The 23,871-nt window shown below is 43.1% G+C and overlaps 1 long non-coding RNA gene across 1 annotated transcript; it reads left to right on the top strand.

Annotated features, from left to right (window-relative positions):
- On the top strand, positions 1–22,670 carry LOC140847089 (uncharacterized). The gene is made up of 5 exons (XR_012126738.1): positions 1–93; positions 880–923; positions 2,071–2,131; positions 5,357–5,404; positions 22,599–22,670. It is a non-coding gene; the product is annotated as an uncharacterized lncRNA (long non-coding RNA).
- The last annotated feature ends 1,201 nt before the right edge of the window (positions 22,671–23,871 follow it).

The following is a 23,871-nucleotide window of genomic DNA, read 5'->3' as shown; positions in this document are numbered from 1 at the left end:
GAGGTGCTCAGCACAGTGGACTTTGTCGCCCCTGATGACCAAGTTGTCTTCCGCACCTGTGAAAGAGAACAGTGCAGGGTTGTCTTCCAGATGGTACGAGATCCCAGGGCTGAGCGCCCTCCCATCTCAGGACCTGTGTTGGGTCAGGGTTAAATGCCTGGGTTCCATTTCCCGTCTGTGGCTTCCTGAAGACCTAAATGTTTTACGAAGACTGGCTCGTTAGCGATTGCACAGTTGGAGGCAGTCTGTAGAAATCAAGCTCTAGTAGTCTGTTAAATGCCTCCAGTCTCAAATTTAATTTCCTTCATTATAGGAATTGTCTGTTTGGCCTGGCTTACATGTTTGTTTTCCCTAGCACTGGTTACTCAGATCATGGTCTTTGTATTTTCTGTAGTTTCTATAAATTACCAATGGAAAAAAATTAGGTTTCCTCAAGACTAGTTGAGATTATGTTAGGGTTGTAATGACTCTGTAGCTCTCTCTTCTCCCTTTGGGCACTTCTTGGTGCTTTTTCAGAAGTAGCTTCTGAATAATGTTTAGGTTTTTAAAAAGTTGACGACAATAAGTAGATACATGGTAAAGCAATTATAGCACAGTATTAGTTGTAGAGTCTAAGTGGTGGGTATACGAATGTTCACCCACCCATAAATTTTTTTCAGCTTTTTTTCTATGTTTGAAAGCAATTGATGACATTTCTAGGCCTTCTAGGTCCACCGTTTGCCTCCAAGAGTGAGCTCATCCCACGGGGTGGCTGTTTTAAGATAATGCCAGCCAGACTCTATTTGCTGACAGGTGTGCATGTGCATGGCATGCATGGATGTGTCTGTGCACGTGTACCTGTGTCAGGGCGGTGGTTGATGCAGCCTCTTGTGTTCCCAGGGGACTTCAGATGAAGTGCGAGCCCTTGCTGTGGCCAAACTTGTGTAAGTTCTTCCCTCTTTTCGACTGTCTTTGCTTCTCCTGTGGGCTCTGAGGCCTTTCTGTTCCTGATGGCCTTGGAGGTGACCACCCTTCTGTCTCTTGGTTCACTACTTTCTCTTTCTAGTTTAAGAGTGTATGATTTCCTTCTCTGTTTGTGGTGTCCGAGGCCTGGCCTGGGACTTGTGTCCCAGGTGTGCCCAGATTCCAGATAAACTATGTGGACACCTGTTTTTCAGTGAGGCTCCCTTTCCAGGGACTTTTATGACTATGAGCCCTGATGTTTTAAATCTCATGAAGTGTAGGTTAGACTTACTGCTTCCTAAATTACTGAAGGCAGGAGAGTACTGTGGCTAAGGAGATGGGCTTTGGAGTCATGGAGCTAGACAGACCTGGGTTGGAATTCTGGCTTTGCCACTTGCTAATTATGTGACCTTAGGTAAGTTACTTAGCCTTGCTGAGAACTTTGCCTCCTCATATACAAAATGAGACCAACATACCACTTACCTCTGGCAGTATAGGAAAGGGTAAATGAAAGAATGCATGTAAATTTCTTTGCGATATATGGCATGTAGTGGATGCTCAGTAAGTGTTAGCTATTGTCATTGATTACAGTAAGGGTGAGAAGGAACTCAGGCAGTTGTTGCTGCTAATCATAGACAGTTAACTGTGCATATACCAGAAGATGAGGGATGTTTGAAGTAAGTCAATTGTGCAGCCCCACAAACAAAGGCAGTCCTGTAACTTTCACTAGAACCACTGCTCTGGGAAGGGGCTCTTGTACTCATGTCGCTTTTGTGCATTGACAAATAGCTTTCACTAACCCGGTCAGAACTGGCACTCTGGGATCAAGTTCAGTGTGGTTGTTACTCAGTAGTTTGGGTTATCTGGTAGAATTGCGAAGTAGCAAAGTCCTCTACAACTAGCCCTTTGTAGGTATATGAGCACACTGTGCCCTTTCTCTTGAGCTCTGTTCGGGGGAGGCAGTTGCACATTTACACACAGGTGTTTTCAATTTCTGTCACTGAGGCTTGGTGTGTTTCATAAGGCCAGGGACATGGTAAGAGGTCCGTGAGCACAGACCCATACCTTTGACTATTTTCTTTCCTCAAGCTGAATATTTAGTACCATTTCTACTTCCTGTTTTTCCAGAGAAAATGATGTGGCTGGTATCGATGTCAACATGGGCTGTCCAAAAGAGTATTCCACCAAGGTAAACTGACTTCTTCATACTCTTTACAAATGTAGGGTGTAGGTTAAAGGAGACTAACAAGATGTAACAACACAAGTATATACCTGAGTCTGGACTAGATCCCTGTACTAGATGAGGAAGCTGCTTAAAAGGATATCATTGGATCAGTTGACAAAATGGAATATGGACCATGGTAGATTAGCTAAAAATACTCTATCAGTGTAAGTTTGTGAGGGTGATAACTCTTCTGTAGTTTTGGAAGAATATCCCCATTCTTAGAAAATACATACTGATATATTTAGGGGAAAAGGGCTGTGATACATGTGGCTTATTCACAAATGGTTCAGGAAAAATTTTACACACATACACATACATATATACATATATAAACACACATAAACACAGAGCACTCGTGCCCAAGTAATAAAACAAGTGATGTAAATGTTCAAAGAAAACATAATGTGAACAGGGCTTGTCTTTTTGATGCAGCCTGAGATATACAGTAAAAAAAAAAAAAAAAAGATGCAATACGTATGTCCCTATTGTCATATCAGAAGATCAGATCAGACCCGAGTGCTAGGGTGGCTCAGAGAACGGAGCAGAAAAGCGGCACTTAAACTCAGATTCTTGGTGGGAAATGGACTCACTCCCTGAGTAAGTTCCAACCTCCTCACCAAAGACCCTGCAGGCACAGGGACTGACACAGGCAGGGTCCGGAGCCCAGTGTGAGGCAGAGGCAGAGAACCTTGATTTGACTGTAGGGGTGGAGAGTGGGACGAAGAGGAAGCACAGGAACAGGCTTGAAAATTTTGGTTGGAACCTGATTAGCTAAACTTGGACTTTTGAAAGTGGTCTTTTTTGAACAGAGAAGGCATGTGATCAGAAATTTCCTCAGGGGAAATCAGTGTTTCTAGTTTCTTGCATGTCTTTCCAAATATATTCTATGACTACAAATACTTAGAAATCCTAATCTGGAAGCCATGTGTCAGGTGGATTTGAATGGCAATAGGCTGGTGGTGGGGATGCAGAAATAGGAGATGAGTGTCCTGGGTCCACGGGAGACCAGGGGTGGAGAGAGGAAAAGCCAACCTGGAGCTGAATTTGACAGGACTTGGCTGGCAAATGGTTGGACTAGGTGTGTGTGTGTGGAGGGGGAGTGAGTGTGGGGGCAGAGGGAGGAACGATTGGCAGACAAGAGGGCTGTTTGTCTTCAGCAGGATCAGGACTGCTAGAGGAAAAGCGTGTTTGGAGCCGTTAACAAGGACAGCTTGGGGTTGGCTGCATGTGCGGCACCAGAGGGACTCCTCCAGGCTGCGCCTGGGAACCTTATCACAGGGTGTGAGGTCTGGGCCTGCAGTACAGACATTGCACATGTCCCCCTGGCCCACTACGCAGAGTCAGCCACTCTGCTCCCAGGAGTTACGCACCCTGGAGACTTTTGCTTTAGGCCAGGAGGCTGACAACTCCCCGAGGAAAAGGCCCTCTGGATGCTTGTGAACCGGAGGGCCTTAGAGAGCTGCTTCAAAGAATCAGGGAGGTTTGAAATTATCTGTGAGGAGTTGGAAACTTTGGACTCTGTCTTGCTGTGTTCTAATTAGTCCTCTGTGCTCTTGAGTAATATAAGGAGCAGAGTTGAAATTACTGGAATAATCTCCCAGATGCATGTGGAGCAAAGAAAGCAAACAGCAGAATTATATGTGGTGTATCACCATTTATATATGAGGGGTGGGGAATGAATTTACATGTATATTTACTTTTCTTAGAATATACTTGGAAAGACCCACAAGAAACTAGTAACACTGGTTTCTTCTGGGGAAGGAAATTAAGTTTTTATTTGGTTTTGTGTGGGGATAAATTCTCATTGCAGGGGCACTACTCAAAATAACTGGCACAGCACTGGGCACTGGCCAATCAGCAGATCTCTACCAGTATGTACCACGTAAATATCCTCTTTCTCCTCATGGTTCAAAAATTGAAGCCGTATAAAAAGTATAAATTGAAAAGTTTTCCTTTTCACATGGAGAGTTCTTACTTTTTACTCTTTTGAACCTTTAAAACTTTTAATGTTACCTATTCAAAGCAAATACATTACATAGAAAGGAAGGAAGGAAGAAAGGAAATACCAATTGAGAAAGCCATTGTTGTGGACGGGACGTAGGGAGGCTGCATGTTAGGTCCTGTGATGCCACAAGGAAGGGCTGTGTTGTGTGTGAGGTGAAGGACAGATGGACAGAGCCAGGGTGAGTGGCCAGGGTTTCCTTAAGGCCGCTGAGGTTTGTAGCTGTGGCCAAGTAGGCCAGCGCTAGTGGCTCCTCTGGCCTTCCCATTCTTCTCTGAAATGCAGGCTCAGGCTGACCAAGTCTGTGGTGGTTCAATGTTCTCTCTGATTAGAATCTGTCACCCTTCAGCAAACAATTCAACTAGAATAACTGAACTTAAACCTGAGCCAATTATGTGAGCACTCATTGGTATGCAGTCTTTATACTGGCAGTGTATATTTAATGGATTTGTTTTTTCCCCTTTATCTCACTCTTAATGGGTTCATATTTGTAAAGATCGTCCCCCTCCTGATTAGTAAAGTAATTCATACCATTGTCCAGAACTTGGATGATATAGAAAAGTATACGAAAATTGCAATCACCAATAATCGCAAGAGACAACCATTGTTCATGTCAAGAATATAAGTGGCTCCACAGGTTGTTGGCTTTTATTAGCTGGGGCTTTTCTTGGAGTTTCACATTGGCCTGGGTGCTCGGGACTGGGGTGTTGTTGCTGGCAGGAGAGAGGGGCCTGGACAAGATTTGTAGGTTGTGTGCCTCTGAGTGGCTTTGCTGGCAGTGGTGGTAGCAAAACAAGTGTTGGAAGAGTAGGAATAAGATGTACTGGATCCCATTTCAAAGGGAGAGTGGCAGATTGTGGGGTTTAGTTCATGAAGACACTGAGACTGGGCAGGCAGTGGGCAATCCTGAACAACAATTTTTGTGGAACCCACCTCTAGATAGGTCCATGGGTTTTGCTAATAGAATCAGAGTGATGACTTTAGAATTCATCAAAGTCCGATCCTGATAGTGTGGACATGCATGCTGCTGCTTTCCTGCTTGCTAAGAAGTGCCGATTGCCAGTGGATTTTGATCCTTTGGTGACAAGTGCTGGGGTGGTGCCAGGTGGCCACATCATGTTGCCATACCACAGGGAGGGACCACCCTCCTCCATCTGCAAGGAGACCCTCTGTGTGCTTTTCCTTAGGGAGGAATGGGAGCTGCTTTGCTGTCAGACCCTGACAAGATTGAGAAGGTAAGTCCTGCGTGAGTGAAAGCAGAGGTTCTTAAACATGCCTATGGGCTAGAGTTGCCTAGAATGCCTCTCCCTCCCCTCCTGTCCTCCAGATTTGGAATCAATCAGAATGAATCAATCATTCCTCCTGGGGTCTGGGAAAAGTTTTAAAGGCTTCCCAGTGATTTTGACATACAACCAGGTTTGGGAACCCCTGAACCAGTGTACAATAACCTTGGGGTTCCTCAAAAGCCCAGGGCTAGGGACATGTCAGCTAGAGCTGGGGTTCTGAGGACTCATTTAGAGCTGCCTCTGTCTCTTCTGAGAAGATTATGAGAGATTGGCCAGGCTACCTGAGGAGAGCGTACGGGCTCAGTGGCTATGGGGGTGGGGATCGGCCCCTCCCAGGGGGCAGCAGTGAGTCCGCTGCACACTGAACAGGGTCCACCACCAGCCTTTGCGAGCAGTCCAGGCCAGCACCATAAGAAGCCCGCTGAAATTAGTCTCCTCTGGTCCTCTTCCAGTGGTGACTGTGCAGACCAGGTTTATGAGGTCCCACGTTGGCGTTTGCCACCCAGTATTGTGAGCTGCCAGGGCATGTGGGGATGACAATTTCTGCCACCCTATAATATACCTTTTACTTTCTTTCTCAGTCTGCCAGCTTTCTCCTTGGTTCTCCTCTTAGTTCCTTGTTTTCCTTTTCATTCTCCTTCGCCTCTTCCCCGCCTGGCGTTAAGCCTCCTAGTGCCTCCCGTGGGCTAGAGCTGCCTGGGATAAGGCACCACCAGTAAGAGCTGCCAAGGTTTGTCCTGGCTGCTGAGTCAGCCCCTCGACCCTGGATATTCCTCCAGCCCCCATCTCTGGGATATTAGAGTGTGTCTATTGGATAGGTGCCTTCCCATTTTTCCCATGTGCAGATACGTATAAAGATTATATCTATAATGTGCCTATAAAATGCTCTTACCGAGATAGGGAGCCAAGATGGCGGCGTGAGTAGAGCAGTGGAAATCTCCTCCCAAAAACACATAGAGCTATGAAAATATAACAAAGAAAAATCTTCCTAAAATAGAGACCACAGGACACAGGACAACATCCAGACCACATCCACACCTGCAAGAACCCAGCGCCTTGTGAAGGGGGTAAGATACAAGCCCCAGCCCGGCGGGACCCGAGCGCCCCTCCCCCCGGCTCCCGGCGGGTGGAGAGAAACCGGAGCAGTTTTTTTTTTTGGCGAGCGCTTTTTGGAAGCCTTAGAGGGACGGGCCCCCGTTGCTGGGGAGGCAGGGTGGCGGGACCGGTGAGGAGGTGCCTGGGAACAGCGCCGGAGGACAAAGAATATCCCGCGTTTCTCCCTGCGAGACCTGGGGGCGGGTGCCTGAGACCGGTGCCTGAGGACGGAGGAGGTCGCGCGTTTTTCCCCTTTTTTTTTTTCTCTTTATGGCAAGCGCTTTTTGGAAGCCTTGAAGGGACGGGGACCCCAGTGCTAGGGAGGCACGGTGGCGGGACTGGTGAGCGGGTGGCTGGGACCGGCGCCTGAGGACAAAGAATATCCCCCGTTTTTCCCTGCGGGACCGGTGGGCGGGTGCCTGAGACCGGCACTTGAGGACAGAGGAAATCGCGCGTTTTTCCCCTTTTTTTTTTCTCTTTTCTGCGAGTGCTTTTTGGAAGCCTAAAAGGGACAGGGACCCCGGTGCTAGGGAGGCAGGGCGGCGGGACTGGTGAGCGGGTGCCTGGGACCGGCACCTGAGGACAAAGAATATCCCGCATTTTTCCCTGTGGGACCGGTGGGTGGGTGCCTGAGACCAGCACCTGAGGACGGAAGAAATCGCGCGTTTTTCCCCTTTTTTTTCTCTCTTTTTGCCAAGTGCTTTTTGGAAGCCTTGAAGGGACAGGGACCCCGGTGCTAGGGAGGCAGGGCGGCAGGACTGGTGAGCGGGTGCGTGGGACCAGTGCCTGAGGACAAAGAATATTGAGCGTTCCTTCCCTGCGGGACCGGTGGGTGGGTGCTTTTTGGAAGCCTTGAAAGGACAGGGACCCTGGTGCTAGGGAGACAGGGCAGCAGGACCAGTGCGCGGGTGCCTGGGACCGGCACCTGAGGAAAAAAAAAAAAAATCGCGTGTTTTTTCTTTTTTTTTTCCTTTCTGTTCCCTCTCTCATTGTTGCTGTTGTTGTTTTGGTTTGGAGAGTGCTTTTTGGAAATCTTAAAGGGGCAGGACAGGTCACTTAGACCAGAAGCAGGGAATCTGGGGATCTCTGGGCACTCTAACCCCCTGGGCAGCAGGGAGCACAGAGGCCCCTTACGGAGATAAATAGTCTCCTGGCTGCTCCCCCTCTAACGGGGCTCCACCATTTTGGAGGAACAGCCCCAGCCAGGCCAAGCCCACAGCAACAGTGGAGATAAACCCCAAAGCAACTGGGCAGGAAGCAGAAGCCCTGTCTGTGCACAGCTGCCCAGCACAAGCCACTAGAGGTCGCTATTCTCCCAGGAAAAGGCTACAAACCAACAAGAAGGGAAGCTCTTCCAGCGGTCACTTGTACCAGCTCTGCAGACTATCTCTATCACCATGAAAAGGCAAAACTACAGGCAGACAAAGATCACAGAGACAACACCTGAGAAGGAGACAGACCTAACTAGTCCTCCTGAAAAAGAATTCAAAATAAAAATCATGAACATGCTGACAGAGATGCAGAAAAAAATGCAAGAGCAATGGGATGAGATGCAGAGAAAAATGCAAGAGCAGTGGGATGAGATGCAGAGAAAAATGCAAGAGCAGTGGGATGAAGTCCGGAAGGAGATCACAGATGTCAGGAAAGAGATCACAGAAGTGAAACAATCCCTGGAAGGATTTATAAGCAGAATGGATAAGATGCAAGAGGCCATTGAAGGAATAGAAGCCAGAGAACAGGAACGTATAGAAGCTGACATAGAGAGAGATAAAAGGATCTCCAGGAATGAAACAACACTAAGAGAAATATGTGACCAATACAAAAGGAAAAACATTCGTATTATAGGGATACCAGAAGAGGAAGAAAGAGGAAAAGGGATAGAAAGGGTCTTTGAAGAAATAATTGCTGAAAACTTCCCCAAACTGGGGGAGGAAATAATCGAACAGACCATGGAATTATACAGAACCCCCAACAGAAAGGATCCAAGGAGGACAACACCAAGACACATAATAATTAAAATGGCAAGGATCAAGGACAAGGAAAGAGTTTTAAAGGCAGCTAGAGAGAAAAAGGTCACCTATAAAGGAAAACCAATCAGGCTAACATCAGACTTCTCAACAGAAACCCTACAGGCCAGAAGAGAATGGCATGATATACTTAATGCAATGAAACAGAAGGGCCTTGAACCAAGGATACTGTATCCAGCACGACTATCATTTAAATATGATGGTGGGATCAAACAATTCCCAGACAAGCAAAAGCTGAGGGAATTTGCTTCCCACAAACCACCTCTACAGGGCATCCTACAGGGACTGCTCTAGATGGGAGCACCCCTAAAAAGAGCACAGAACAAAACACACAACATATGAAGAAGGGAGGAGGAGGAATAAGAAGGGAGAGAAGAAAAGACTCTCCAGACAGTGTATATAACAGCTCAATAAGCGAGCTAAGTTAGGCAGTAAGATACTAAAGAAGCTAACCTTGAACCTTTGGTAACCACGAATCTAAAGCCTGCAATGGCAATAAGTACATATCTTTCAATAGTCACCCTAAATGTAAATGGACTTAATGCACCAATCAAAAGACATAGAGTAATAGAATGGATAAAAAAGCAAGACCCATCTATATGCTGCTTACAAGAAACTCACCTTAAACCCAAAGATAAGCATAGACTAAAAGTCAAGGGATGGAAAAACATATTTCAGGCAAACAACAGTGAGAAGAAAGCAGGGGTTGCAGTACTAATATCAGACAAAATAGACTTCAAAACAAAGAAAGTAACAAGAGATAAAGAAGGCCACTACATAATGATAAAGGGCTTAGTCCAACAAGAGGATATAACCATTCTAAATATATATGCACCCAATACAGGAACACCAGCATATGTGAAGCAAATACTAACAGAACTAAAGAGGGAAATAGACTGCAATGCATTCATTGTAGGAGACTTCAACACACCACTCACCCCAAAGGATAGATCCACCGGGCAGAAAATAAGTAAAGACACACAGGCACTGAACAACACACTAGAACAGATGGACCTAATAGACATCTATAGAACTTTACATCCAAAAGCAACAGGATATACATTCTTCTCAAGTGCACATGGAACATTCTCTAGAATAGACCACATACTAGCTCACAAAAAGAGCCTCAGTAAATTCCACAATATTGAAATTCTACCAACCAATTTTTCAGACCACAAAGGTATGAAAGTAGAAATAAATTCTACAAAGAAAACAAAAAGGCTCACAAACACATGGAGGCTTAACAACATGCTACTAAATAATCAATGGATCAATGAACAAATCAAAATAGAGATCAAGGAATATATAGAAACAAATGACAACAACAACACTAAGCCCCAACTTCTGTGGGATGCAGCGAAAGCAGTCTTAAGAGGAAAGTATATAGCAATCCAGGCACACTTGAAGAAGGAAGAACAATCCCAAATGAATAGTCTAACATCACAATTATTAAAACTGGAAAAAGAAGAACAAATGAGGCCTAAAGTCAGCAGAAGGAGGGACATAATAAAGATCAGAGAAGAAATAAACAAAATTGAGAAGAATAAAACAATAGCAAAAATCAACGAAACCAAGAGCTGGTTCTTTGAGAAAATAAACAAAATAGATAAGCCTCTAGCCCAACTTATTAAGAGAAAAAGAGAGTCAACACAAATCAACATAATCAGAAATGAGAATGGAAAAATCACGACAGACTCCACAGAAATACAAAGAATTATTAAAGACTACTATGAAAACCTATATGCCAACAAGCTGGAAAACCTAGAAGAAATGGACAACTTCCTAGAAAAATACAACCTCCCAAGACTGACCAAGGAAGAAACACAAAAGTTAAACAAACCAATTACAAGCAAAGAAATTGAAACAGTAATCAAAAAACTACCCAAGAACAAAACCCCGGGGCCGGACGGATTTACCTCGGAATTTTATCAGACACACAGAGAAGACATAATACCCATTCTCCTTAAAGTGTTCCACAAAATAGAAGAAGAGGGAATACTCCCAAACTCATTCTATGAAGCCAACATCACCCTAATACCAAAACCAGGCAAAGACCCCACCAAAAAAGAAAATTACAGACCAATATCCCTGATGAACGTAGATGCAAAAATACTCAATAAAATATTAGCAAACAGAATTCAACAGTATATCAAAAGGATCATACACCATGACCAAGTGGGGTTCATCCCAGGGATGCAAGGATGGTACAACATTCGAAAATCCATCAACATCATCCACCACATCAACAAAAAGAAAGACAAAAACCACATGATCATCTCCATAGATGCTGAAAAAGCATTTGACAAAATTCAACATCCATTCATGATAAAAACTCTCAGCAAAATGGGAATAGAGGGCAAGTACCTCAACATAATAAAGGCCATATATGATAAACCCACAGCCAGCATTATACTGAACAGCGAGAAGCTGAAAGCATTTCCACTGAGATCGGGAACCAGACAGGGATGCCCACTCTCCCCACTGTTATTTAACATAGTACTGGAGGTCCTAGCCACGGCAATCAGACAAAACAAAGAAATACAAGGAATCCAGATTGGTAAAGAAGAAGTTAAACTGTCACTATTTGCAGATGATATGATACTGTACATAAAAAACCCTAAAGACTCCACTCCAAAACTACTAGAACTGATATCGGAATACAGCAAAGTTGCAGGATACAAAATCAACACACAGAAATCTGTAGCTTTCCTATACACTAACAACGAATCAATAGAAAGAGAAATCAGGAAAACAATTCCATTCACCATTGCATCAAAAAGAATAAAATACCTAGGAATAAACCTAACCAAGGAAGTGAAAGACTTATACTCTGAAAACTACAAGTCACTCTTAAGAGAAATTAAAGGGGACACTAATAAATGGAAACTCATCCCATGCTCATGGCTAGGAAGAATTAATATCGTCAAAATGGCCATCCTGCCAAAAGCAATATACAAATTTGATGCAATCCCTCTCAAATTACCAGCAACATTCTTCAATGAATTGGAACAAATAATTCAAAAATTCATATGGAAACACCAAAGACCCCGAATAGCCAAAGCAATCCTGAAAAAGAAGAATAAAGTAGGGGGGATCTCACTCCCCAACTTCAAGCTCTACTACAAAGCCATAGTAATCAAGACAATTTGGTACTGGCACAAGAACAGAGCCACAGACCAGTGGAACAGATTAGAGACCCCAGAAATTAACCCAAACATATATGGTCAATTAATATTTGATAAAGGAGCCATGGACATACAATGGCAAAATGACAGTCTCTTCAACAGATGGTGCTGGCAAAACTGGACAGCTACATGTAGGAGAATGAAACTGGACCATTGTCTAACCCCATATACAAAGGTAAACTCAAAATGGATCAAAGACCTGAATGTAAGTCACGAAACCATTAAACTCTTGGAAAAAAACATAGGCAAAAACCTCTTAGACATAAACATGAGTGATCTCTTCTTGAACATATCTCCCCGGGCAAGGAAAACAACAGCAAAAATGAGCAAGTGGGACTACATTAAGCTGAAAAGCTTCTGTACAGCGAAAGACACCATCAATAGAACAAAAAGGAACCCTACAGTATGGGAGAATATATTTGAAAATGACAGATCTGATAAAGGCTTGACGTCCAGAATATATAAAGAGCTCACACGCCTCAACAAACAAAAAACAAATAACCCAATTAAAAAATGGGCAGAGGAACTGAACAGACAGTTCTCCAAAAAAGAAATACAGATGGCCAAGAGACACATGAAAAGATGCTCCACATCGCTAATTATCAGAGAAATGCAAATTAAAACTACAATGAGGTATCACCTCACACCAGTAAGGATAGCTGCCATCCAAAAGACAAACAACAACAAATGTTGGCGAGGCTGTGGAGAAAGGGGAACCCTCCTACACTGCTGGTGGGAATGTAAATTAGTTCAACCATTGTGGAAAGCAGTATGGAGGTGCATCAAAATGCTCAAAACAGACCTACCATTTGACCCAGGAATTCCACTCCTAGGAATTTACCCTAAGAACGCAGCAATCAAGTTTGAGAAAGACAGATGCACTCCTATGTTTATCGCAGCACTATTTACAATAGCCAAGAATTGGAAGCAACCTAAATGTCCATCTGTAGATGAATGGATAAAGAAGATGTGGTACATATACACAATGGAATACTACTCAGCCATAAGAAGTGGAAAAATCCAACCATTTGCAGCAACATGGATGGAGCTGGAGAGTATTATGCTCAGTGAAATAAGCCAAGTGGAGAAAGAGAAATACCAAATGATTTCACTCATCTGAGGAGTATAGGAACAAAGGAAAAACTGAAGGAACAAAACAGCAGCAGAATTACAGAACCCAAAAATGGACTAACAGGTACCAAAGGGAAAGGAACTGGGGAGGATGGGTGGGCAGGGAGGGATAAGGGGGGGGAAGAAGAAGGGGGGTATTAAGATTAGCATGCATGGGGGGGAGGGAGAAAGGGGAGGGTGGGCTGCACAACACAGAGAGGACAAGTAGTGACTCTACAACATTTTGCTAAGCTGATGGACAGTAACCGTAATGTGGTTGTTAGGGGGGACCTGATATAGGGGAGAGCATAGTAAACATAGTATTCTTCAGGTAAGTGTAGATTAAAAATTTAAAAAAAAAAAAAAAAGAAAGAAAGAAAGAAAAGGGGGATTACTCCTTAACAGGATAAAACTATTGGTAAATCAAAGATCAACGCATGCTTTAAATATCCTTAATGTTGATCACTTAAAGGGTGTCAGATGATCAGCTATGGAGGTACTCTTTTCTGATAATATTCCTTTCTCTTAATTAAAAAAAAAAAAAAAAAAGCAGTTACTGTGTGCTGACCTCCAATGAGTTCTGCACAGTGGTATAGAGGGCATGTCAAAGTGTGGGCAAAGGGTCTGTTTGTTTCTACGCAGAAGATCAAGGCCTAGCTTGGATACCCAGAAAATGAACTAAGATACGATATGAGGAGGAGCTTCCGGCATCAGCACTCTCTGGAGGACTCGTGCCGGGGGATGATCATCAAAAAGCCTCCACAGGGATCCGGACGATGCTGCGGTTGTGGCTGCATCCAGCCCACCATCTCCTGGACTTGCCATGAGAAGGAGGAGGGAGATGTCTAGGCTGGCATGTGCATACAGTGAGACAACGAATTTGACTGGATCTGTACTGTTGGAACTCAACCAGGAGTTGGGAGGGGTGCAAGTTGTAGCACCCCAAAATCTCATGACTATAGACTATCTATGGTTAAAAGAACATATGGGATGTGAACAGATCCCAGAAATGGGCTGCTTTAATTTGTCTGATGGTTCAAGTACAGTTGGAAAATATCCATCATATCATAGATAAATTTTCACAAATGCCTAGGGTGCCTAAATGGTTTTCTTGGCTTCACTGGAGATGGTTGGTAATTATAGATTTGCTTTGTTTATGTCACCATATTCCTATTATGTCAATATGTGTGTGCAAATTAGTTAGTAGTTTAAAACCTATACATACTTAAGGTACTATACAAGAAGATATGTCAAAGAAATAATCAATCCTCCCAAGTTTCCTTCATATGCTACATCTATAGCTTTTCTTCTTCCTTCCTAATTACAAACTTTAAATAGAATTCGTGCCTCATATCGAATTTACCGAGTATCATAATTCCTCCAGGTGGTAAAGATACCTCGAGACAAGTGCTGGGCATAGAAGCCACAGGGCATAAATCTGCAAAGAAGTAAAAAGCTAACCTTTGCAAACAATATGGCTTCTCTCTCACTTACCAACTTTACATTTCCCTGTATGGCCCCGGAAGATGACTGGTTAGCCAGAGACGGGTAAGATTCCTCAAGGGAGGAACAACCTAAGACAGGCACAGTCGCAGGGGGGCCATCAGGTGAGAATTTGGGGATCAACAGAGGTGAGGCTCAGAACCTCACCCCCCCTGCTTTGAGAGAAATCTTCTGCATCCGTGGATGTTTTGCTGCCCTTGTCTAGCCTGGATTAATACTTAGTCCATAGGCACACACCTGATCATCTGATCATCTACATTTGCCTTCTTACAGCACTAAACTATGTTTTCTACCTTTATCTTGCATCTACCTACCACTTCAGCATTTTATTAAAAATAAAAATAATAATAATAATAGGAGAAATGTGGGATCAACATATAAATCAAGTACAAAAATCAAATGAATATTCATATTTGACCTGATGGTTTATAGGTCATATTGCATGATCAAAACCGAAAGTTTCTGTGATGACTGCCCTTGTACTGTTCACCATGTAAGAATTTATTCACTCTGTAAGAATTCGTTCACCATGTAAGAACTTGTTCGTTATGCTTCAGAAGATTGGAGACTGACGAGAATTAGGCTTGAGATGGATTAATGATTGTACATTGAGCATTGACCCCCCTATACTGAATTTTATTGTTGTTAACAACCATTTGATCAATAAATATGAGAGATGCCCTCTCAAAAAAAAAAAAAAAAAAAATCTTACCTTACAACAAATGCAAAGTAATGGCCAAAAAATTAAGAAAAGAAAGACAATTCATAAATTTGGTATGATAGTATTTTCATACTTAGGCATTTTTATTGACAACACCCACCCAAATACATATGTATTAAAATGCATGCAAGGGTGTACATGTCTACTAAACAGAAATTCAGGTAGACGAAAATGTAATTGAACAAATTATCCTTATGGCCTCTGGCTAATTCAGTTTAGGCACAACACTGGGAAATAAATAAAAATTCACCATAGCATGAAATAATTTGGTATCCAACCTACTTTACCACGTAGGGGAAGTAAATTGATTTCATCATAAGTATTTAATTTCATATGTAAGCAACTATCAAAATAAAGTGTAATTCAAAATAAAAAAAAAAAAAAAAAAAAAAAATGCTCTTACCATTTGTGGGGTAATTCCTTTTTCAAAGTTTATTCTAGCATTTATTCCATTTGTTCCCCAAATAGATGTAGACAGGGCAGGTATTTGTTACCTCTATTTGATCAAGACTAATAAAATGAAAGCACGGAGAGATAAAAATAATTTGCTCAACATCATATAGCAGATAAGTAGCTGGCAGCGCTAAATCCACAGCCATAGTCTTGTGACCCCCTACTCCCCTATCAGTGCCCCTCTTGATGGCATCTCAGGTGGAAGGTACCTGGGTGTCATTTATAAGTGTCTAGCCACAGGTCAGCAGACACCTGGGCCTGGGGACCTCCAGTCAGACATCTCTGTGCAGCATGGAGTGGATGTGGACAACTCTGGATGTCAAACTCATCACCACACTTAGGGAAAGGGGCCATGTAGGGGTGGTTTGCTTCACAGCACACACACACAGGCACTGTTAGCCTCGGGCCTCCTGGCTTCTCCCACGCACGCTGTTGGCGCTGTCCTCCTCCACGGCCCCTCTTTGGGTGAGGCACAGTTTGTCTGTGAGGTAGCAGGTTATACTGCTGCTCGGAAGCTCAGTTCACGGCGCTCCTCTGTTTGGTGGGGCTGCGGGAGGGCCAGGTTGGGTAGTGGGTGGGGTTTGCCTCATGTGGGGGAGGTTGCAGGCTTCACAACAAAGCAGGTAGAATCCAGGAGTAGTGGACTGGATTAATGTTCAAACTTTGCTGCCAACTAGGTGACCTGGGTGAGAGTTTTGTGGGTTCTTCCAGGTTGGGTGTTTTAGGACCATGGTTTCATCTGTGGGAACATCTTATGACCATCTGCAGGATTTTTTTGAAATAAGTATGCTTGTTTCAGGTGATGTAGAATTTCGGAAATAGAAAGCAGTAAAGATTGCACAACACTGTGAATGTATTTAATACCACTGAATTATACACTTAGAAACAGTTAAAATGGAAAATTTTATGTTTATATTTTACCACAAATATAAACAGAAGATGCTATCCATTGAGAATTCTGTATACTCTTGAAGTGAGTAGGGTCAGGGAGTGGTATCAATCCTTTGGAAAAGCTTCCTGGTTACCTTTGGTGTACCCTGTGTGGGTTAAGACTCGAATTCAGTAATATGCTCTCTCTCCTCCCTGCCCAGGATTTCCTGCCCCGACCACTGGCAGCCCAGGGCATCCCTTGCACTCGCTGTACTTGTGCCTTGGCTAACGGTTGGTGGGGCCAGGCCTGCATGAACTCAGTGATTCCTAAGCCTGTGCTCTCTCACCTGCCTTCCCAACCCCTCCCCAGCAACCAGGGGAGCTAAGGGTCTGCTTTTCCAGAGTCAGCCAGTGGGTCTGAGGCGATGAGCCTACCCGTGGGCAGATGTGCTGTGACCTGCTCAGGTTCAGGCCTGTCTTTAGGTCCTTTCCCCTACCGACTTTCACACCACAGAGATACGTGGTGTGGCTTGGAGCTGGGGAGAGTTGGTTCCAGAGAGTTTCTTGCCTGAGCCTTGCCAGACGGGAGACGCTACTTGCTCTTTCCCCTCATTGTGACTCTTGCAGGTGCTAGGACTTTTGGTTACTTATTTCCTTCCTCGTTTTGAACACACACGAGATGAACAGAAATCCTGAAGAAAGTGCCTAGATGTACTTGGATGAAATACACGAAAAGGAAGTTGTGCAAAACAGAGAACTGGATCAAACCAGCTGATGTTGCTATAATCACCAAATAGCAGAGGATTCTAAGTCAGCGTTTGCCAAGGGAACCTTCCAGAGATGGTACTGCCATCCTGAGGGATAGGAGTAGAGTGTGAATTTTCACCGTGTATCTCAGTGGATCTGGCAGCGCCTCCCACCCCCTTAAAGGGTAGATGCCCCTTTAGGACCTGCCAGAGTGACCCTAGGACCTCAGTCCCAGTCTACCTCCTGGGGTAGCACGTGGGGACTGTTCCTTCCTGCCAGTCCCTGGCAGCTGTGCCCATGATCTGTCCTCCTGCCTGTCAGCCCTGCCTCTTGGTCTGATGTCTTCTGGAGGAGCCTGCCTCAACCTGTCCCTGAGAGAAAGGCCCTTCCATTGGTTCGTGAACTTGGCTGTCTGCTGCCCCCTCCTGTGTAGGACCAAGACTGGCGGCAGTTGCCTGCGTGTCCTCTCAGAGCTGCTGGTGATCCAGTTCTTGGATGAGGGCTCTTGGGATCACCTTTTGTCCAGCTTGCCTGGCCTGAAATTTTTGATGAGGGAAGAAAAGAACAATATCATGGACATTCGGTGTTATCTGCACCTCTCTTGATTTGATTCTTGTGTAGTCTGGTCTTGCCACCTCCCTGGCATTTTCTTGTTTAATTTCTTTATCTTTCTTTGAAGTCCTTTGCAATTACTACACAACTAAACACCTTTTAATATGTTTAATATGTTGAAATGTCCTTTGCCAGCTTCCCTTCTCTACAGCTGATCCCTCTGAAGAGAGTAGTGCCTGAGGATGGGGCCTGGGATCTGTAAAGCCTTCCTGCTCTCACTCAGCAGATCCTGGAACAGCACTCGGGGAACATTGCCTTCAAGTGGGAAAGAAGCTGTCAGCCTGTGGTCTCAGTCAGCACAAGGCCTCAGAATCATAGTGAGGAGGGAATGTGTTGGGTAGACCCTTTTTCAAATATTAAAAAAAATTGTTTCCAGTTTTATTGAGAAATAATTGACAAATACTCCTGTGTAAGTTTAAGGCTTACAGCATGATGGTTTGGCTTACAAATAATGTGAAAAGTTTACCACAAGAGATTTAGCTAATATCCATCATCTCATACAGGTAAAAGAAAAAGAGAAAGATTCATCTTTGTGATGAGAACTCTTAAAATCTACTTAACAACTCTCCTATATACCATACAGCAGTGTCAGCTGTAGTCATGGTGTAAATCGCATCCCTGGTACTTCTATATCTTGTAACTGGAAGGTTGACTCTTTTGACTATATTCCTCCAATTCCCTCCACTCCACCCCTCCATCACCCACCTGCCCTACCCCTGATAGCCACACATCTGTTTGTTGTTTTTTGAACTGTTAAGAGTTCTTTTTTCTTTTATTAAGGTATTATTGATACATACTCTTATGAATGTTTCACATGAAACACAATGGTGGTTACTACTTTCACCCATGTTATCAAGTCCCCCCATGCCCCATAGAAGTCAGTGTCCACAGTGTAGTAAGATGCCAGAGTCACTACTTGTCTTCTCTGTGCTACACTGTCTTCCCCGTGACCCCCCCACACCATGTGTACTAAACATAATACCCCTCAATCTCCTTCTCCATTCTTCCTTCCCACCCTCCCCCACCCTTCCCTTTGGTAACTGCTAGTCCCTTCTTGGAGTCTATAAGTCTGCTTCTGTTTTGTTCCTTCAGTTTTGCTTCGTTGTTATACTCCACGAAAGAGGGAAATCATTGGCACTTGTCTTTCTCTGCCTGGCTTATTTCACTGGACATAGTATCCTCCAGCTCCATCCATGTTGTTGCAAATGGTAAGATTTGTTTCTTTCTCATGGCTGAATAGTATTCCATTGTGTATATGTATCACATCTTCTTTATCCATTCATCTATTGATGGACACTTAGGTTGCTTCCGTATCTTGGCTCTTGTAAATAGTGCTGCGATAAACATAGGGGTGCATATGTCTTTTTGAATCTGAGAGCTTGTATTCTTTGGGTAAATTCCTAGGAGTGAGATTCCCGGGTCAAATGGTATTTCTATTTTTAGTTTTTTGAGGAACCTCCATATTGCTCTAAAAAATGGTTGAATTAGTTTCCATTCCTACCCGCAGTGTAGGAGGGTTCCTCTTTCTCCGCATCCTCAGCAGCATTTGCTGTTCTTAGTCTTCTCAATGCAGGCCATTCTAACTGGTGTGAGGTGAAATCTCTTTGTGGTTTTAATTTGTATTTCCCTGATGATTAGTGATGTGGAGCATTTTTTCATGTGTCTGTTGGCCATCTGAATGTCTTCTTTGGAGAATTGTCTCTCATATCCTCTGCCCATTTTTTAATCGGGTTATTCACTTTTTGGGTGTTGAGGCTTGTGAGTTCATTATATATTTTGGATGTTAACCCCTTGTCAGATATGGTGTTTACAAATATATTCTCCCATACTGTAGGATGTCTTTTTGTTCTGTTGATGGTGTCCTTTGCTGTACAGAAGCTTTTTAGTTTGATATAGTCCCATGTGTTCATTTTTGCTTTTGTTTTCCTTGCTTGAGGAGATGCATTCAGGAAGAAGTTGCTCATGTTTATATACAGGAGATTTTTCCTATGTTGCCTTCTAAGAGTTTTATGGTTTCATGACTTACATTCACGTCTTTGATCCGTTTCAAGTTTACTTTTGTGTATGGGGTTAAACAATAATCTAGTTTCATTCTCTTGCATGTAGCTGTCCAGTTTTGCCAACACCAGTTGTTGAAGAGGCTGTCATTTCCCTGTTGTATGTCCATTGCTCCTTTATCATATATTTATTGACCATATATGGTTGGGTTTATATCAGGGCCCTCTAGTCTGTTTCATTGGTCTATTGTTCTGTTCTTGCACCAGTACCAAATTGTCTTGCTTACTGTGGCTTTGTAGTAGAGCTTGAAGGTGTGGAGTGTAATCCCCCCAGTTTTATTCTTCCTTCTCAGGATTGCTTTGGCTATTTGGGGTCTTTTGTGGTTCCATATGAATTTTAGAATGATTTTCTCTAGTTTGTTGAAGAATGCTGTTGGTATTTTGATAGGAATTGCATTGAATCTGTAGATTGCTTTAGGCAGAATGGCCATTTTAACAATATCAATTCTTTCTATCCATGAGCACGGGATGTGTTCCCATTTATTGGTATCTTCTTTAATTTCTTTCATGAGTCTTGTAGTTTTCAGAGAATAGGTCTTTCACTTCCTTGGTTAGGTTTATTCCTAGGTATTTTATTCTTTTTGATGCAATTGTGAATAGAATTGTTTTCCTGATTTCTCTCTCTGCTAGTTCATCATTAGTGTATAGGAATGCAACAGATTTCTGAGTATTAATTTTGTATCCTGCAACTTTGCTGAATTCAGATATTAGATCAAGTAGTTTTGGAGTGGATTCTTTAGGGTTTTTTATGTACAATATCATGTCATCTTCAAACAGTTACAGTTTAACTTATTCCTTACAAATCTGGATGTCCTTTATATTTTTGTGTTGTCTAATTGCCATGGCGAGGACCTCCAGAACTATGTTCAATAAAAGTGGAGAGAGTGGGCATCCTTGTCTTGTTCCCAATCCTAAAGAAAGGCTTTCAGCTTCTCGCTGTTCAGTATGATGTTGGCTGTGGGTTTGTCATATATGGCCTTTATTATGTTGAGGTACTTGCCCTCTATACCCATTTTGTTGAGAGTTTTTATCATGAATGGATGTGGAATTTTGTCAAATGCTTTTTCGGCATCTATGGAGATGATCATGTGGTTTTTGTCCTTCTTTTTGTTGATGTGGTGGATGATGTTGATGGATTTTCTAATATTGTACCATCCTGGCATCCCTGGAATAAATCCTACTTCATCATGGTGTTTGATGTTATTGATGTATTTTTGAATTTGGTTTGCTAATATTTTGTTGAGTATTTTTGCATCTTTGTTCATCAGGGATAATGGTCTGTAATTTTCTTTTTTTGTGAGGTCTTTGCCTGCTTTTGGTATTAGAGTGATGCTGGCCTCATAGAATGAGTTTGGGAGTATTCTCTCCTCTTCTAGTTTTTGGAAAACTTTAAGGAGGATGGGTATTAGGTCTTCACTAAATGTTTAATAAACTTCATCAGTGAAACCATTTGGCCCAAGGGTTTTGTTCTTAGGTCGTTTTTTGATTACCAATTCAATTTCCTTGCTGGTAATTGGTCTATTCAGATTTTCTATTTCTCCCTGGGTCAGACTGGGAAGGTTGTATTTTTCTAGAAAGTTGTTCATTTTTTCTAGGTCATCCAGTTTGTTAGCATATACTTTTTCATAGTATTCTGTCTTAATTCTTTGTATTTCTGTGGTGTTGGTAGTGATTTTTCCTTTCTCAGTTCTGATTCTGCTTATGTGTGTAGACTCTCTTTTCTTCTTGATAAGTCTGGCTAGGGGTTTATCTATTTTGTTTATTTTCTCGAAGAACCAGCTCCTGCTTTCATTGATTCTTTCTATTGTTTTATTCTTCTCGATTTTATTTATTTCTGCTCAATCTTTATTATGTCTCTCCTTCCACTGACTTGGGGCCTCATTTGTTCTTCTTTTTCTAGTTTAATTAAGTGTGAGTTTATGGTGGGGTTTCATTTGTTTTTGTGTTTTACCAGATTCCATGTGCAAGTGAGATCATAACAGTATTTGCCTTCCTCTGTCTGACTTATTTCACTTAGCATAATGCCTTCAAGGCTCATCTATGTGGTCACATATGGTAGGATTTCCTCTTTTTTTTTGTATGGCTAAGTAATAAAGAGCTATTTTTTAAAATTCAAGTAATTACAGAGCCTTTTGAAAACACATATTTCTAAGCCCTGCCCCTAGAGATCCTTACAGGAAATATGGGGGAGAATCTAAGATTTTGTATTTCTTAAGCTTGCTAGGAGATTCAGATGTTTGCCCTGGCCAAAGATCACTGTGTTCTGCATAGGCATGCATGCAGATCCATTCTCATTCTCTTACCAAATCTAGGTACACCACTGTGTGCCAGACTAGGGACTACTGGTGCTAGGGCTCTAGTGTAGAAAAAAAGGTGGATTTCTTGGCCTCGTGGACACATACACATACATAGACATGTCCATGCCACTGTGATGGACAGGTCTGCAGCAGAGTTAGTAAGTATGAGCAGTTGCAGTTGTTCCAAAAGGAGCAGGTGCTCTTGTGTTCTCTCTGCAGATCCTCAGCACTCTTGTTAAAAGGACACGCAGACCTGTGACCTGCAAGATTCGCATCCTGCCATCAGTAAGGCTGATGTGTTCCATTTGAAGGTCCATTTTCTCTGGGATGTTGATTTGGGGGTGTGAATGATTCTTGAGGAGCTGAATTCGGTTTGGAGGAGGAGTTGGAGCCAAGTCCTCTTTAGAAGCTGGCAGCTGCTCCCTTGGTGACTTCAGTAACTACTCTTTGTGGTCCTCTTTGTCAGATGGAAGATACCCTGAGCCTTGTGAAGCGGATAGCGAGGACTGGCATTGCCGCCATCGCAGTTCATGGGAGGTCAGTGGTCGCCTTTCTAGTGACTGACTTGTAAGGACATCCTCAGCCATCTTAATGATCCTTCACCAGACCCCCAGTGACAACCAACTTCTCTTCTACATTTGCAGCCTAGTTGCCTAGCTCTCTTTGACGTCCTCTAAGTTCTGAAGGCAGTCAAACCCTTTATGGGCTTGTATTTTTCTTTGTTTCATTCATTGAGCACCTACTGGTGGTAAATATTGCACTGAGCTTTAGAGACACAGAAAGACCAAGAGGAAGGAGAAATGACCCTACCTTCAGAATATATAAATGGTAGAGGTTGAGTGATTTGCTTAAAATTGTATCATGCAGCCAGGAACTCGTGGAATTAGAACTCTTAACTCTGAATCTCATTTTCTTTGCACTGCATTGAACAATAGTTTCTCCCTTGAAGGACCACAGGCAGTTGCTGCTCTTTTAAAGCCACTGCCTTTTCTGTCAGCCTTTGTTGGACTGCCAGCTGTCACAATGACTGCTTTAAACAGTGCTTGTATCTGTAGCTAATGTGCTGTCTGCTGAGAGCTGAAGTATTGCTGACGACTGCCTTTGGTTTCCCAGTCAGACCTGCTCCCTGTACAAGATATACTTTTGTGCAAAATCCCAGATCAGTGGACTTTGACCAGACTGATGTCTCTTCTCTTATTGATCTTCCTTTTGGGTTCAAGAGTCTTGTAGCTACAGTCTATTTTTTTTCTGGTTGTGTATATTTCAGTATTTTCCAAAAAGGGGGCCCACAGTTGCAGCATGTGAAAAAGAGAAAAGTAGAGCTGTGCAGGCAGAAACCAGTAGGGGGAGGTGAAGGCCACGCACACATTCACATGTGTCTCTTCCCCTGGCTGCAGGGTCTGGGCTCAGACGGCCTGGCTTCAAATCCCAGCTCTGCTGGTTTTTGGCTCTGTATCCTTGGACAAATCACTTAACCTCTTTGAGTACCACATTCCTCATTTAGAAATTAAGATAATTTCTGTTTTACAAGGTTGTTATGAGGCTTTTCTGAGATGTGAATACACAGCCTTGGCACAGTGCCTGGCATAGAGTATTCTCTGAATAATACAGCTTTATGCTTTTTAACCAGTAGTTGGAAGAAGTAGGAAGACAGAATCGGGTGAGTTTAAGAAGGGACTTTCTGGCCATCAAAGCTGTTGAGGGTGGGCTCGAACTGGCTGCTGAGGGTATAGGGAGGT

The sequence above is a fragment of the Manis javanica genome, chromosome 17 (assembly GCF_040802235.1).
Source record: "Manis javanica isolate MJ-LG chromosome 17, MJ_LKY, whole genome shotgun sequence".
Taxonomy (NCBI): Eukaryota; Metazoa; Chordata; class Mammalia; order Pholidota; family Manidae; genus Manis; species Manis javanica.
The sequence above is the reverse complement of the archived record's forward strand: the minus strand, read 5'-3'. Positions and strand labels throughout refer to the sequence as shown.